Raw genomic sequence first — 16,676 nt, forward strand, 5'->3', positions numbered from 1 at the left:
CCATGCTGTATATGGTGGTGGTTAGTGAGGTCCCCCCTTCACTTTAGGCGTCTTTGAGTGTTATTAATTATTATTATTCTTCATGTTTAACCTCTGTTTTCCTTTTATTCCTAGTCTGTTTTACATAGTTTTGAATAATGACTATATGCTCTGTAAGGTGACCTTGGGTGTCTTGAAAGGCGCCTCTAAATTAAATGTATTATTATTATTATTATTAAGTAAACGGCAACTATGCCATCCCTAGTATATAATCTCAAAGATGAAGACAAGACATTTCTGTTTATATCCTCTCTCTCTCTCTCTCTCTCTCTCTCTCTCTCTCTCTCTCTCTCTCTCTCTCTCTCTCTCTCCCTCTCTCTACGCTGTGAATTTAAAGGTCTTTCAGACCAACAATTGCCCTGTATTGATCCTTCGCCATTAAACGTTGTGAAGACCCCTGACCAGGTCAACTGATCACTGCTGATTGGAGTCAAAGACGCATCAATCTGCTGTCTGACCGACGACACGAGGGGCCACTAAATACACTGTCCACGAGTTCATCAACAGCACACGGCCGCAGGCACACTCCGTGGCCCAGGGGTCAGGGGTTCACACGACCCCTGACCTGGCCAGCCCTCCTGGTCAGAAAGACATAATAAAAGGTTTCCTGGACCTCCGATGGGTCTGCTCTGTTGAGCTGGACCCATAAACTTGTTTAAATACCTTTACAGGGGAGACGGTTTAGCCCCCTATAAAGTCCAATTTAAATGGTCCGTTAAAATGGAGGCTGGTGAGGAAGTATATGGGCTTGTTAACACTGAGCTCAGTTGCTAACAGATTTGGTGGGTTCAGGGTTTTCTTTTTGTCAATGCATTTGTGCAGACATCAAAGATTCCAATGTGATGATTTCAAAAATCCTCTACGAATAGTGTTTTGGTAATTTTTTTCAAAACGAAAATATTTGACATTTAAAATAATTGTCTTTGTTTACTACCATGGCGCATAGAGAAAGTCTGCATAAAATGCAAATGTACCATCATAGAGAAATCCGTACTAAAGCGAGGTCCCCGGAATATTAAAGTGGGGGCTGGTTGAAGTGTGTACAAATTTCCCAAACCACCCTGTCTTGTGTTTTAATTCTTTATTTGACTTTGTATTTTCCCACACCCTCACCCTGGGCAAGTCCCCAGCCCGCCGACGCACTCAGCCGTCCAGAGGTCAGGAGTGCAGGGAGCCAGACAGCGTTTTATAGAAGCTCCATAAGCCAGAGAACATGGGGAAGGTGGAAGAGGGGTGTCTGGGAACGAGCAGGCCAATTATAGGGTGGCTAGACACAGCCCACTGACATGCTGCTGTCCTGGGTGGGACACTGGTGGACGGGGAAGCAATGGCCACTCAGCCTCCCAGACATGTGTTCTCTAAGCACGGAGAGGGGGTGGTCGTGGGTCAAAAATGACAAATACCAAATAAGTGAATAAGGGGTAATATATCCCAGTAGGGGAAGTAGGGGAAGGAGGGGAAGTGTATCCCATGATGTTTGGATTGTTTGTTGACAACCCACTGGAAGCAGTATTTTAGCTGAAGCTTTGAATCTGGGTTGCCGTTATGATGACAGGGGAATAGACTTGATCTACATTGAGATGATCCACTGATGTATTTACGTAAAGGCCTCATTCATGTTTTAATACATTACAGTTACATTGACTTGCATGCATGTCATCGTTCAATGCACCTCACTTGACTATCTTTGAAAAAAAAATATATATATAAATAAATGCCTGCTTTCACTTTTCAATTTGGGATGTGCATTATTATTCATTGCTGTTTATTTTCCATTCCTGCACAATTAAAACACATTTGCAATGTTGAAATGGATCTGTCCCAGTCGTCCTTTTTGTGAGGTTATTAACCAAATAGTTATTGATCTATTGATCCATTTATTGATCCTGAAGCATGAACTAGGCCAACTCTTCAATAAATGGTGTGATTTTTTATTGTGTACTTCTCATCATAGTCGGCCTAAACCACTGATTCCTTATATTTTCTAGAATGTAGTTTTGAATATGTATCAGCCATATAACTCCTGATGTAATTTCTCACATTGCCAGATATTGCCAACTGTAATAATTTAGCTTGAACAAAGAAGGCAGAGGGCTAAAACTGGTAATTAATCGATCTGCCTTACATCTTGGGGTGAAATACAAATTTGTCTTGAACTTTCAATATGATTTTGTAGGACTAAACCTTCTTCCATGGTTCTTGGATAGTATAGGCTGAGCTTACAGCAAGCTACCGGGGTCGAAAGTCTCTTTCAAACATTAGCTCTTGGGGCCGTTTCAACCCAATCAGATCCAGAGTTGCTACATCTACCATGCTGTCCTAAACATTTTCATTTAAATTGAATGAAGGCCTACACAAACAACACAAACTAATTTGTGTAGGCAAAACGCGTATACACTATATATATATATATATATATATATATATATATATATATATATATATATATATATATATATATATATATATATAGGCTATATATATATATATATATATATAATTTATTGCATTAACATTTTGAGTTATAGCATAGGCCTTCATGTGTTGTTTAGGAATATTTATTTCTGAATCACTTGATGGTTTGTCCGGAGACTGACAGGAATCGTTTATCTATTCTGAAATCCGCAGAAGGTGACGAACTCTCCCACGACAGGGAACGCGCGCCTTTTTGGAATTAGCCACGCGACACGCCTTGCATAGTAATAATGGCTCGCGCTTTGAGCTTGAACTTGACCGTCGGAATGCGCCTCGTGGGAACACTGGCTCCATGGTGCCCCCTCTTTTTATGATGCACAAGTTGGTGTCAACTCTTATTAACATAAAACCCAGCCTGTTTCAAATTAAGGGACAAGGGCTAAGTCTCTCCCTCTCTCTCCCTTTCACACCAAGCTGAGGGAGAATTAACACTTCTCCCTACAAACCTCATCGGTAAGGAAGTTTTTATTTATCACTTGTCTTCAAATATTTTCTTATTTATATATGCTAGGCATATATAGAATATTATAGTGGATTTTTTTGGGATTGCATTTAGTTTTACTCAGCTTGAACACATATGATTTAATTTTAAATTAATTATATAGGCTAGGCCTACCGACAGAAAAAGATAAACCTTATATATTTGGGCAATCTAGAATCTTTAGAAAATATGTGTTTTCAATGTATTGAAATAATGTAGAATGCTCATGCATGTAAGCTATGTAAGCAGCATCTTGAGGTTAGTTTGCACTTTGAAGGCTTTGCTACATGTCAGCCTTTTGTTCATTTACAGGATTGAACTCTACATAAATACTACCCACATCCTTTTCTCAATTAAACGAATTGTCCCGAAAAAATATTGGGAAGCCCTACAAGTGGTGCACCCACCTACCAGTTTGGATGCTGTCCAAAAAGGTCAAATGTAGGCCTATTGCTTCCAAATGGCCAGGCTTTAATAAATAGGCCTCAATAACTATTTCCTGAATAGTGGAGTTTGACTAAAAAGTTTAAATAACTTCTATATACCTATTTTCTTCCTGCCATATGGAATCATAATAATTACTATTATCTATCTAAGTATAATATAATAATAACAAATAAATAATGATAAAATAGGTTTATCGTTCCACAATAAGGCCTACGTTTTCAATTTATATATATATATATATATATTAAATCCTCAATCTAAAATTCAACCAAATTATGGACATGTATTTAGATTTGAATCAGCCACCATTTTAAATATTGAAGAATATATCTAAAGGATTTGAAAAGAGATATAGCCAATAAAACCAAGAAATGCTCTTATCCATTCAGTCTATTATATACATTTATAGTCACTTGTACCCCGAAAATTATTAGAAGAGTTAAGCTAATGCAATATATATTTCACATTCAATCCACTTGAAAATATCTGATCAAAGTCAGCTTCCAAGGTAAAGTTCAGATAATGACAAGGCCTGATTCAAGTCCAGACAATATAAAATACTATCAGGTTGTGACGAAAGGTTAAATCATAAATGGAATGTTGCCTTATCAACCTACTTTATTCATTTTAACCTGTAGTTATTATCATATTGCTATAAATACGTTCTAAGATTAAAATATGAGTAGACTAAATTAGTTGTAACCATGTTTAGTAAAAAACTAATGAAAATGAAACGGTGAAAATAAACAATACTATTACTGCAGTGAGAAATATTCGATTCTAATCAATGCTCAAACTGTATCTGAATTAACATCTTTATGTCCATTATTATTGGTTAAAACATAACGAAAAGATCAAACAGTATAGTAGGCCTAGGAGTATGAATAATTCATAACCGGCAGTAAAATGTTAAAAATTATGCCTGGGGTCATCAGCAAAGGCCTGTATATTTCCAGGTTAAAAAACAAAAATTTGTAGTCAGTCAAGTATTTATTGTATAAAAAAACAATGATATGCAGTTAACTGTATGCATATTCTACTGTAGAAGACATTGTTCAACAAGGTCTTCAAGTTGCTTGATAAAAAAATATGCTTGCCTTTTAAGTTTTGGATCTAAAGAGAAAAATAATTATGGCTGTTCCAAAAAAAACCTTTTAAAATAGAACATATAATTGTCAGAAGTATCTTACTATGATTTGATCATATAATATGGTGGTTCAAATTCGAAAGATCATATATATAAATAACTATTTAAACTTGATGAACCTAGCATGAATGCTCAAAATAGTATTTTTAGCATTATATATGCTGTAAAATATCCTTAGGATATTCTTCCAACTCTCTGTCTAATATGATCTTCAAGAAAGCATAATTCATTTAAATTATAAATAAGGTAAGTTGATTGTTATGATGCCTCAAATGTGGGTAGAACCCTTTTTAAACATGGTTATTACATGTGGTATGCTATAGCTGATACAGCAATTACAATTCTGATCACAATCAATGTTGTTTTCGTGGAAGTTTCGTAGAGGAAACATTATGCTGTATATTCAAAAATAAAATAGGGAGGAACATTATACACAATTATTTCATTCTTTATGTCTTTATTTTCTACCTGCATTTGCTTTTATTATTTCATTATACATTTCACGTGGCATCAAATCCTCGTCCATGCTTCTCAGTTCCTTCTCACCAAAGAGTGTCGCTGTTTCAGCCCTGTGTTTTTATTAAGCTTTTTTATTCAATACCCAGCGTACATGTTAAAAGCAAGGTGTACTTTCTTGTAATATTTTAGGGATAGCCTATAACAGTTTGGACAATTCACCTTATTCATATTTTGTATCACAGTAAATAACCTCGTTGTAAGCCTTGAACAAATGATTCTCCAAACGTTTTCCAAACCTAGGCCCTGCTCTGGGCGGAAAAAATGCCCTTGTTGAGATACCCCATAACACTATCCCTATTAAGTACAACAATGACTGATCAGAAATTATAGAGCATTTAACAGAATCGAGGCGTGATCACGTAAGGCTTTCTCGTCAACCACGTTGAAACTATTTGATACATATTCTTTGGCTTTTTACATAATCTAGCCACTATTCTGCGTTATATCCAAGCATAGCACAGTTTGACACATTTGATAGGACTACATTGATTATCTCCTCCTCCTCCTCCTCCTCCTCCTCCTCCTCCTCCTCCTCCTCCTCCTCCTCCTCCTCCTCCTCCTCCTCCTCTCCCTCCCTCCCAGCTTCCTCCCTCCTCTCACTCCTCATCTCGCTGTCTCGTGGATGCGCTTCTCTTTTCTGGCGCGCTAGCTGGAACAGCCATAGCTCTCTGTACACTTCTGTCTGACTGCCTTGTTTGGTAAGAGAATTAAATTTCGCTATTTTATTGGGTTGTAATCATAGGCATCATGTTCCCTCGTAAGAGATCTTTCGTTGTTATTTTTTTATTCTTATTATGTTTACATATATAGACCTATATATTAATATGACATTACCTAATTAAATTAGTGTTCTTTTATTTTTATTTATTTATTGAGGGGAAACCTGAAAGAAGGTTAAATAATCTAGATTATTTTTATTTATTGGAATATTGTATCCGGAGTACATCATGCATGTAGTCTGTATTTTGAATGTCATTATTTTCTAATAACAAAAGGATGGTTATGATGTAGGACTGATTCATTCTCCTGATTAGTCTTTTTCTTACTTATTTTGCATCTTTTTTTGGTGGCAGTTGCTTAAAGCTTTAGAGAGAGAGTTTACAAAATCCTCTTGTTTACAAATTGTTTACAAAATCCTAGGCCTGTTTTAATATGAGCCGTGAGAGGTAGAATATTAATAACGTGCATTCGGAGGAATGCAGCTACAATCTAAATATTTCATGAGGGCCTGACATGTCATAAGTATTCATATACATTGTTGTGGAGGCCCCATGCCATGCCGTGCGGGGTTCAGTTGGGATATTGTTCTGAGCCTGGGAAAGTGGAGCCGGGCCCGAGGAGTGACGTGGTGACGCTGGCGTCTGTTGTTCGCTGGACCTCGGGGATGCCAGACGTCATTGTCATGCTAATGCGCTCCTGCACGTTGTTGAACTTGATGTTGACTCCTTTCTTTGGGGTAATTTTTCTCGGTCACTTGTTTGTGGGAAAATCTTCTCGGGGTCTGTGGAAGGGGGGGGGGGGGGGGGGGGGGTAGAGGTGGGGGGGAGTGAGGTTTGTGTGTGTGTGTGTGTGTGTGTGTGTGTGTGTGTGTGTGTGTGTGTGTGTGTGTGTGTGTGTGTGTGTGTGTGTGTGTGTGTATGTGTGTGTGTGTGTGTGTGTGCGTGTGTTTGCTTAAATGTTTGATGAAACAGTTTTAAACGGCCAATAGCCTGGAGAATGGGCTGAATATATGGTTTACCTTGTTTTTGGGATTGTTTATTTTTGTACAATATTTTTAATTTCACATTGAATTGTACCAATATGCTCAGATATTTGCAAGTTACAGCACATAGAAATATAGAATGGTAAGAACACAAGCTAACATATTGTTGCAAAGACGTTTGTAGGCTGACTTTATTTTTGCAGTTGGGTTTTAAGTGAATTAATTGCAGGAGAAAGTGATGAATCAACTGATTCATTCAGTATAGTCCTATTAGCATACCAGTCCTATTGACCCACATTGCCTTGGTCCACACGATAGGCCTATTGCTCTGTTGCCTATAGGCCTCACTATAATGTCAGAGTGGTTCTGCTTATGCAAGCCTTTTGACTAAATGACCATGGCTGAATGGATGGCATATAACCTAATAGGATTTTAAATGCAGATTATAATAGGTAACTAGCCATTTTTGTGGTGTTATTTTAAGGTATCCAGTAGTGATTGGCTGGGCCTCCGTGAGATAATCAGTGGTTAGCCTGTGAGGCTAGGTCCCAGATTGAATTGAATTGGACGATACTCTAATATGTTTAAATATGTTCTCTAATTGCCTCTGCAAAGATGTGCAGATTCGGTCACACTAACGATGTATTTAACACATCTTTCAGTGTTTATTCTGAGGAGATGTAATGTAAGCCTCTGCAGTTGGTCGGTTCACCTGTTCTCCCCTAAGGTGTGGTACCACGTGCGGCGCACATTCTGCACATGCGCAATAATCGCCAGTGGCTCCTATCAGATGCAAACGTCCTTTGTAAATCGAGGCAATAGACTCTTCTATTCTTGTACACACACACACACACACACACACACACACACACACACACACACACACACACACACACACACACACACACACACACACACACACACACACACACACACACCACACACACACACACACCACACACACGCGCACCCACACACAAACACACACACACACACACACACACACACACACACACACACACACACACACACACACACACACACACACACACACACACACACAAGCACGCACACACACAAGCACGCACGCACGCACACAGACACACACACACACACACACACACACACACACACACACACACACACACACACACACACAAGCACGCACACACACAAGCACGCACGCACGCACACAGACACACACACACACACACACACACACATACACAGACACACATACACAAACACAAAATGTACTATCAAACTGCTCCTTTCAAACATTGAAAAGATTCTGCAAGTTTGTCGTTGCTGATAGTTATTCGCATTTTCTGATCGGTATCGTGCCAACTATCCCATTTCAGTCAGAATATCACTCATATTCGCCGTGAAAATGCAGCAAATAGGCGGTACGTGCATGCTATCGGTGTTTGGCTCCATGATCGGTATAAATAAGGCTATAGTAGGCCTAGCAGAACGAGAGCTGGAGGCGCGGGTGGTTTCAGCACCACGGACAGAAACCCGGAAGGAATCGGATCGGATGTTGGATCGAACCAGAATAGTAATCTCGAGTGGTTTGGCAGAGGAGATGTGTCATGTGTTGGGCCCTGTCCCCTGGTTAAAGATTCAGTTCCCGAACATTGAACAAAAAGAAAGCAAACAATGAGAAAGACGTTTGGCTATCAACCAGAGAGGGACGAGAGCCAGTTGACCTGGTTTCTGCAGGCCTGCCCTCCTCAGGCGGACTGGACTGCATGCTGCTAATGAATCTATCAAGATACAAGTCGGGTGCACGAGGTACGGGTTCAAATGTAGGCTAGAACAAGACCCGGGCAAAAAAAATCTATTGATTTCCAAACTTTATTCCGAGGACAGATTGGCCTATTTCCCTTCAATCTAAGCCCACCTACCTCGATTCGAGGTTGTAAGCATGGCCGTGGATATAGCATGTCATTCAGGGATGCGTCTAGTAAAAGATTAAAAACGAGACGTTATGATAGCCCAGGCCGATATTACAACTAAGGATGCGTGATAGAATGAAAACCTCATTCAATTCTTAATTTGATATTCCCGCCTGTTGTGCCACCCATTCCCTCCCTCCTCCCGCCTCCCCCACCCTCTCACCCCCTGATAGTGTGTATGTGTGTGTGTGTGTGTGTGTGTGTGTGTGTGTGTGTGTGTGTGTGTGTGTGTGTGTGTGTGTGTGTGTGTGTGTGTGTGTGTGCGCGTGTGTGTGTGCATGTGCGTGTGTGTTTGTGTGCGTGTGTGTGTGCGCGCGCGTGTGTGTCTCGATAGGCGGTTGGGGATTGGTAGCTCCACGCGGGGGAGTTAACCACGGAGCTTATTGTAGGCTCTCTTCACACTTGTCAGTCGCAACGTCTATGTAAAGGGGAGAGCACCGTGCACAGAGCCAGGAGAGCCAGCTATAGAACGGCATCCTATAGCTTCCTCTGGACACACGCAGCCGCGTCCTTAATGACACTGCTCACTAGGACCTGACACTGGAGAAGAACTTATCAAAGAGAGTAGCCTTTATTATCCAAGTAAGTATCCATTTATGATTTGACATCCATTATTTTTTTTTCTGCAAATATTACACAATGTTCCATTTACATCCCAGGGCTGAGTATTTCAATACATGCCTTGGATTAAGTGGAGCTATCTTGCTGCAGATTCTCACCAACTTCAACAATATGCATCCTAAATATGTGCGCAAATTGATTTTGAGAGCAGGATTTTGGATTGATTTTGCAGTTTGTTTAAATCCAATTCAATGGTCCCATCAAAACTAAGTTGAGGCATCAGAAGAGCTGGCTATGTGTCTCACTCGTAGGCTAGTAGGCCTACACTAGGGCTTCGCTGTTGGATGGTTACCAACTCGGTCGTGGAAGGCATGCGCGCGTGTGTGCGTGTGTGCGTGTGTGTGTGTGTGTGTGTGTGTGTGTGTGTGTGTGTGTGTGTGTGTGTGTGTGTGTGTGTGTGTGTGTGTGTGTGTGTGTGTGTGTGCGTGTGTGTGTTAGAGAGAGAGAGAGAGCGAGAGAGAGATAGAGAGAATACATGCGTTGTGGAGAGAGCTAAAGCTGCATATCGAGTATTTATTTTTTTGCCAACGGATTCAACCCAGGAGGAATCCGTGTTTGAACTTAATCTGATCTACATAGACAAATAAATAAATAACATGAACGCGTGTTTGCCGAGGAGCGAGCATTGTTGCCAATCCAGCGGCCGGGACCGAGCAGGGAGCATCTCTCTCCTCCGAGGAGCTCACCGCCACTTCTCCCTCTCTGCACGGGCCCTTTAAGAGACGACGGGTTAGTTTGTGTCTTTGGTTATCTAGCTGTATGAGTTTTAATTTCATAAAGCTAGAGAACCGAAAGTATTAACTAATCCCCATGACTTCGGAGCCGTGGCTTGGCGTGGCGGATTGCCGGGGCGGGAAGAGGAGGCACGAGGCGCTGGGGCTGCTCGAGGCTGCGCGGCTCCAAAATGCCGACGAGGGGATTCACACACACACTACGATGCTTTTTTTTAAAACCTGATCCTTGTCCGGTTGTACGATAGACGTGCTATAGAACGTCTCCCACGGTGTATGTGTTTTCGTGGTTGTGTGTGTATGATTCCTTCAAGGTTTGAGGAGGCTATTTAAACAGTGCGATGTTGATGCTGGGGGGGGGGGGGGGGGGGGGGGGGGCATTGGGGAAGCGTTGGACGGGGGTTTTAACTTTAAACGTTAGGTGAAGCCGTTTAAAGCCCAGCTTGTTGTATGGTTAATAGGGCTGAATGGTTGTAATAACGGTAAGGTTTCGAGAAAGGTAAAAATAGTTAAACGACCGAATTCCTGTGATTGGTCAGTAGGGGACTCACGTGACGCTATTGGAAGCAGCATCATATCGCTTTTCTAGATCTGAGATACTGGTTATGGCAATGCTTATGTTTTCATCATGTGTGCCATCATTGCTATCATGATCATACAAAATAACATTGAGAATACAGACATTATTCATTGCAATCTTTAATTATCTTAAGCAGATGTTTGATTGGGGCATATTTTCACAATCTAGACAATCAACAATATGGCCTTGTTGATTGTCTTAATGTGCTGTTGATGTTACAGCATACCGACGAATCTGGCTTTTAAAGCTTTAAACTGTAAAAGAGGCAAATGGGCTTTTTATTTTTGATACAGGAACATTTGGTGCAACGTACAGCTTGTGTTGACCTGATAGCTGCCAAACAATCTAGTTGGTCTATACCAGCATGCAAGCTACACACTTCTCCTTAAACAGGGTTGGTTTCTATTCATCCCATCAATAGTCTTGATTTAGTCAAAGAACAGGATGCAGTATGTTCCATCTCTCCTTCTTGGTCTTTTGCTTGCTACAGGCTGAGATCCTGAGCTATTGTAGGAACATAATCGTCATGATACAAGGGAATCCTACCATATCTATTATGTGTCTTATGTTAGGTTGGTTTGTACCGCCTTCTTGATTGTTGATGAGGTGATGAGCTGGACGATGAATCATTGGCATATCTCATGTTGAGTGATATTGAACTTAAATTAGAGCTTAAAATAGCATCAACTTCTGTTGTCTATAAAAAAAAGGTTTTATATAAAACAGAGAACCGTAAATTCTGCATTTTGCTAATCCACTATTTTAGTGGACAATTGTAGGAATGTGTGCCCATTCGGTTGATTGACCATGGAGAGAATTATCATTATGCGGTCCTGATCTAATTCTGTTACACCTCAAAACTGAAGGAAACGTGGTCATCGTACATGGCTAGCCTCACTGGTAGGCTGAATACTTCCTTAATAAAAGCAGATGAATACCTCACCAACACATCAGAAAGACTAGACAGGAGGATCTGAGGGGACGACGGCAAGACAATGACAGTCATTACAAAAATAACATTCCTGTCTGCCAGCAGGCAGCTTCAACCAGGCAGGGACCCATAATGCACTCACTTCCACTTCTATGCTAAACTGTTCATCTTCTCCAGGAATGATTCTGTTTTGACAGCATAAAAATGGAAAAATATACAACTCAGATTTGCAGGAGCTTACCTTCTCTCTAATTTGTGTTTTTAAAGGAGAATGGCGCCTTCATCAGAGACAGAGTTGACTGAAACTCAGCAAGGGGCCAACCGGCTCACAGACAGAGGAGGATGAACAGCCAATCAGACGCATGGATAAATCATCAAGGTATGCAAATTAATGGTTCAGTTCCTTGTGTACACTCACAACACCCAGTGCCTGATGGTGTTGATTCTGACGGTCACCCTGCTGTTAAACAGTTGGCTGGTACAGGCCTTAATAGGGACTGTACATTTTTTACATTTTCCATAGAGATCAACTGCTTTTTTTAACAAAGTCTAGTTTAAGGTTGAATGAGGTCGACAGTCGTTATGACTTGTTATTTTACTTTAAATGAATAACATGAAAAGATCATTTGTGTTAAGTATAACCTAAGTAAGCAGGAGCTCTTATATCTCAATGAAAATCGGACATCTTGTGAAATCGGACAAAAAGAGAACGTTGGTTTCTGCCTTTCACCTTTAGCAAGTATTAGCATGTTTTACATTTGACACAGACACACCCCTCCCCCTGCTCCTTTCTCTGTTTCACTCCAGCTCTTTTATACATGCAGCGTTTTATCCCCTAAATCCTATTTGTCAGGTAGAGTGCGTGATAGGTGCAGGGGAGGAGGCTGTGTAATCTCTGCTGCGGCGCGGTCCCCCTGCTCTGCTAAGGGGATACAGCGGCCAGCAGCCAGGGTTACTGGTGTGGAAACACTGTTTGGGTGGCTCTGTCCTTTTTGGTTTCCAACTTCCTGATGTGCCAGCCACCCCTTAAGGACTGATACCCTCTGCCTTCCCTGTGTTACAATGCAGTGACTGTGGAGGTTGTGGTTTAGGTGCACGCATAGTTACGCTAGAGAAGCATGAGGTGTCACTGCATATTCCTACTAAACTATACCAAACTCCTACTCCTTTCAGTGATCTTTATCAGACCCGACCAAATACCGATCTGATTCCTACTTCTATTTTACAAAGCTGCTGATTGATTTGCGCTGCAATATTTTTGTAATTGTGGAATTGTCTGATAATGGCACCATATTTTAAAATGGTGTGGGAAAGAATTGAACAGATCCTGTTAAAAACGACACATTTCAAATAACAGTAACAGATAATTCACACATTTGTACTTTCTTACTCCCTCCCCTAAACCCGCAAATTGCACCGAAATTTGGCCTTTAAAAATAACAGATTGTTGGCAAGGTCAGACGATGATAGTGGAGCAACCTTGAGGCACAGTAGGATGCTCATATGTTATTCACATGTGTCAAACGCTCTTTCAGTACACCACACTTTCCCAAGCTTGCTGTTTTCTAAAGAGCATGTCAATTCTACAGCTGGATGGGTGATAAATCTTTGTAGTTATGCCTTACGATCAATGGAGTGTGTGAATGTGTGTGTGTGTGTGTGTGTGTGTGTGTGTGTGTGTGTGTGTGTGTGTGTGTGTGTGTGTGTGTGTGTGTGTGTGTGTGTGTGTGCGTGTGCGTGCGTGCGTGCGTGCATGTGTCTGTATGAAGTACTGTACCCCCATTGTCACAACAGATGGAACACAGACCTGAAACGTGCTTGTTAAAAAAGGCAATCTACTTTTCTCTAAGCCCATTTTATCCTGGGTGAATAATGAAGTATTATTTAAAGGCAGATATGAAGGTAGGCTGAGTTATGTCGAAATGTTGCCCTTGTGAGGTCCAAAAGATTCAGAGGCTGTGGGCCCTATGAGCAGAGAAGAGATCTCTTTGGAATCCTTATGCAAAGCAGGGCCTGTATAATGAGATGTATTTATGAGAGGGTGGGAAGGGGGTGCTGCTTTTGAAAAGCAGTAAGCTGGAGACTGAATGGAAGGGGAGGGAGGGGGGGAGTCAGACGAGTGGGGAATCAGGGGTACGGGGGGGTTTGGGGGGGATGCAGGGGCCCCCAGCAGTCCAGCCATCGGCCAAAGCAGCTGTGAAAAGGGGGTCCTGTCTTTTTCCCACGCCCGGCAAGACGCGAAACACTGCCGTAGCCCTCCAGGGTCAAGTCCCATCGCTAATATATACACACATACATACGCACACATGCACACGCATAGAAAAAAAAAAGTGTGTGTGTAAAAGTTGTGCAAATTAACGAGCTGTCTGGGAAGGCCTGGAACATAGGGACACCTGCTATTCTCCCAGATCCTTTGCAATATCATGAGAGGCTACTGGGTTTAATGATAGATGGTCGATTGACTTGGACCTACATTTTTTTATGTATTAAAAAAGACCTTGGACACTTATTTTATCCGTGACTAGATTAAAAATATTGTTTTCATTGTGAACGTATTCCACATTCACAATTTAAGTTATTACAGTTGAACTACATTTAAGCTGATTACATTTTTTGTTATTATACTTAAAATGTGTTATAGCGCTGATTAATGAATGTATTGTTTGATACTTTATTCCATCTGACAGATTGATTATTCCTATTTCTAGAGACAAACTTGGCCTTGTAGTCTTCCTTAGACCATTTTGCGTGCACAACCACAGACACACACACACACACACACACACACACACACACACACACACACACACACACAACACACACACACACAACTTCCCGGAGGGGGACACAAAAGATAACAGATTTTAAACAAGAAAAGGGGGTATGAGGGAGGATATGGCAATAGAGGAATGCTTTGCAGCTGAACTCTCTGCATGACCTTCTCTCCCTCTCCAAATAAAGGTCCGCAGAGCTGAAAGAGAATGGCAATGCGTTAGTATTCAGCGCCAAACAACAAAGCATGGCACCATTTGATTTATAAATCAATTTACGTAGCTCCCCTCTACAAAAAAAAGACAATTCTTCCCCAGCTTTGTTTTCGGATGGTTGTGCGAGACTGAGGTGTGAACGCGTTTGCTTTTCGGCTGTTCCCGAAGCCTGCAGCGCTGGTGGTTGTTCTTGGAAAACGTGTAGCAATATTTTCCAATGTTAGCAGCAGTTCCTCTAACACTGTCACTAAGCTGGTGTCACACCCATTCTCCACCTCCAGCTCTCCCCTCTTCTCCTCCCCCCCCTCCCTCTCTCCCCCCTCTCTCTCTCACGCTGAAGAGCCTCCAATCGGAGCGTCGCGCTCCCTCCCGTCCCCACCCCGCCAGCCTCAATAGGCTATTCCAGCGACACAGCAGCGTGTCACACTTATGTTGTTCCCCCCAGCCAGCTTTAATTCCACATTTGTAAAACTAGCCCGCTAGCCCCTTGAGCACACAAGCATGTAAACCTACCTCCACTCTTCCCCCCCACACCCGCTTCCTGCGGCCCCTTCAATCCCATCCACATCCCCTTCTACCTATTCCCTTTCTCCTGCTCATTTAGTCACACGCGTACACCTCTCTGGCTCCAGTGTGCCCATCGTTCCCCCTGTGCCTCTCCAGCTCTGGTCTCCCATACGGCCTCGTCTTCCCTCCTATTCAGGGGGGGGGGGGGGGGGGGGGGTTGGGGGGTTGGGGGGATTGCGCCAGGGACCCGTCTAATTAGCTCTGTAAAGACGCTTTGTGGCGGGCCGGCGTGGCCACCAGTGTGCGTGCTGAAAGGGGGTGTGTGACAGCTCAGTGTTAGCATTGAGCGTGCATGTATGGGACCTTAATGAGGTTTGTTAGCGGAGTGTGCATCCCCGCTGTTCCAATGCACCCCTCGCGCCGCCTTTGAAGGGAGCCGGAGATGAAGGGGAGGCGCGGGGGGGGGAAGAGGTGTCTTTCAGCGTGGCGGGGGCGCGCAGAATGCACGTGATGTATTGTGCCCAGTGTGCGTCGCTGTTTGAACCGCCGGGCGGGCGAGGGGAGAATAATACCGGGGGTCCCGACGTTGTCAGTGACAAGTGTGGGAAACATGCGCTCGTCATGCTGCTGAGATTTCACGTCTGACGATGGCCGACGTCCCCGCTGGGAGACGGCGACAGTCTCGATGAGCCGGTCCAGCTGGAGCACGGAGGAAGGGACGGCACGTGCATCGGCGTGGGTTGTCACATCACAGGAACGCCAGGGCTGAAGACCCACGCCGTGCCGCGCCGCAGCAGCAGTGTCTGTCTGATCAAACAGCCGAGGCGTGAGGCCCGGCGGAGCAGCTAGCCTCGAGAAGAGTCGGAAAGAGAGGCCGGTTGATACGGTGGAGGGATGAGGGGACGAGAACGTGTTGGTAAATGATAGGTTGCGACAACTAGTGTTTCACTCACACACATGGAGACCTAGGATGTACAATGCTTACATTTTGCAGAGGAGTCAGAACAGAATATATATATATAGCATATAGCGCTCGGCCCTCTTCCTCCTTGGCTCGTTTCTCTTCCCCCCATCTCCTTCCTGCACATGGCTTCCGCGGGCCCCCATCGCTAGGTTCCTCTCGTCTCGGGGTTTCTGTTGATTTAGCGCGTAAGCTCACCGTTTATTCTCCCCTCTTATTGTTCAACGGCTCGTTGCATCTCCATAGGAGGTGGCGGTTGTTTGGACGATTCCCCCTGTTTTACCCGTGTAATCCCCGACGCTGGGACAATGCGCTCCCCCGTCCCCCCCCCCGTCCCCCCCCGTCTCTAGCCATAGGGTTCTATTACGCGCTCGGTGAGACGTTCTCTCTCTCCGCCATTCAGTAGTCTCTCGCCCGCAGCTCCCCCAGACAAGCCCCTGGACGAGGCCAGCCGTTTAGGTTGAGGTATGGGGGGTTAGAAATGCACACACAGGTAGGGTAGCTAGCTAGCGGTTATTTGCTCAACCCCCCCCCCCCGACTGTCTTCCTCTCTGTCCGTGCGTTGCAGAGGAATGAGTCATTTCCCCTCC

The 16,676-nt window shown here is 43.1% G+C and overlaps 1 long non-coding RNA gene across 1 annotated transcript; it reads left to right on the forward strand.

Moving 5' to 3' along the window:
* The first annotated feature begins 2,924 nt into the window (after positions 1 to 2,924).
* On the forward strand, positions 2,925 to 13,000 carry LOC132463353 (uncharacterized). Its single transcript, XR_009527013.1, has 3 exons — positions 2,925 to 2,967; positions 5,691 to 5,806; positions 11,899 to 13,000. It is a non-coding gene; the product is annotated as an uncharacterized LOC132463353 (long non-coding RNA).
* The last annotated feature ends 3,676 nt before the right edge of the window (positions 13,001 to 16,676 follow it).

This window comes from Gadus macrocephalus, chromosome 8, assembly GCF_031168955.1.
Source record: "Gadus macrocephalus chromosome 8, ASM3116895v1".
Classification (NCBI taxonomy): domain Eukaryota; kingdom Metazoa; phylum Chordata; class Actinopteri; order Gadiformes; family Gadidae; genus Gadus; species Gadus macrocephalus.